Source organism: Limulus polyphemus, unplaced genomic scaffold (genome assembly GCF_000517525.1).
Source record: "Limulus polyphemus unplaced genomic scaffold, Limulus_polyphemus-2.1.2 Scaffold83537, whole genome shotgun sequence".
NCBI classification, from domain to species: Eukaryota; Metazoa; Arthropoda; class Merostomata; order Xiphosura; family Limulidae; genus Limulus; species Limulus polyphemus.
Genome location: NW_013749133.1, coordinates 1 through 1,580, shown reverse-complemented (window position 1 = coordinate 1,580; position 1,580 = coordinate 1). Strand labels below are relative to the sequence as shown.

At 35.1% G+C, this 1,580-nt stretch overlaps 1 non-coding gene across 1 annotated transcript; it reads right to left on the bottom strand.

The window, feature by feature from the left end:
- Positions 1-1,354: 1,354 nt before the first annotated feature.
- On the bottom strand, positions 1,355-1,427 carry Trnaa-agc. The gene has a single exon. It is a non-coding gene; the product is annotated as a tRNA-Ala (tRNA).
- Positions 1,428-1,580: the final 153 nt, after the last annotated feature.

Genomic DNA, 1,580 nt, shown 5'->3' with positions numbered 1-1,580 from the left:
TAAAGTTATCACTGTGTCCATGTTTCATTAAAGTTGATGAACAGATGTTGTCCACTAGAGGAACAGTTAACAAAGTTGTCACTGTGTCCATGTTTCATTAAAGTTGATGAACAGATGTTGTCCACAAGAAGAACAGTTAACAAAGTTGTCACTGTGTCCATGTTTCATTAAAGTTGGTGAATAGATGTTGTTCGCTAGAGGAACAGTTAACAAAGTTGTCACTGTGTCCATGTTTCATTGAAGTTGGTGAACAGATGTTGTCCACTAGCGGAACAGTTAACAAATTTATCACTGTGTCCATATTTCATTAAAGTTGGTGAATAGATGCTGTCCAATAGAGGAACAGTTACCATAGTTGTCACTGTGTCCATGTTTCATGAAAGTTGGTGAACAGATGTTGTCCACTAGAGGAACAGTTAACAAAGTTGTCACTGTGTCCATGTTTCATTGAAGTTGGTGAACAGATGTTGTCCACTAGCGGAACAGTTAACAAATTTATCACTGTGTCCATATTTCATTAAAGTTGGTGAATAGATGCTGTCCAATAGAGGAACAGTTACCATAGTTGTCACTGTGTCCATGTTTCATGAAAGTTGGTGAACAGATGCTGTCCACTGGAGGACAGATGTTGTCTCTTTTATCTTCTCTACTTGTTGACACATAAAGTTGAGAGATTTCTTGTGAGATTTGAAATACTTGAGAGTGTGTTGTGAAGTAATAAATGATGTTATAATTATATAAAACGAAGAATTAACTTCATAACTCTCAAGGGAAGAGACGTGTATGAATACATGATAAAAAAAAGAGTTCTGTATCAAATGATTCTAAACTGGCCATGTACATTTATCTAATAACATAACAGTTGTAGTTAAAGCCAACAGTGATCAAAGTTTGAACATCAATATCCCAGTGTTTATAAAGTACAAATAACATAATACGTATATTACACGAGTTGGAAACGATTAAGAATCTTAACTGGTTATATTACGTAAGTTAGATTGAAAGTCTAGTTTGTCAAGTAATATGAAATATTTTAGTCTGGATATCAGTGAATAAACACTAATCATGAACAGCTGAGATCTGAAGCTAAACAGTTTCGTACATCATCTTAATGAAAGACTTTAAAGATGTCGGTATGAAAGCCATCCACATTGGACATAATGGTTGGTTATGATGATAGAAAATAACGAGGAACCATTATATTACAGCACTAATACATTAGCTAATTTTTGTGTTCGACTAAAATGTAACAGTAATATGTAACGGAGAGTAATATAACACTTATAATAGATACGAAGAACTATTCAAGTAGAGAAGTGCATAAACCAAAGAACTATTGGGAAAAGGTTCAATTTGGAGACGCCGGGTATCGATCCCGGTACCTCTCACATGCTAAGCGAGCGCACTACCATCTGAGCTACGTCCCCTGTTTCAACTTTATTGTTGTGTAAGAATTAATGAACACAAATATTAGACACTTTGAACGTTAAACATACATTTGAACTGGTTTATCAAGCGACAAGAAAGTTTGTCACCAGGTGAACTTCACGTTAGGGAACACCCAGACAAGATCTATTTCT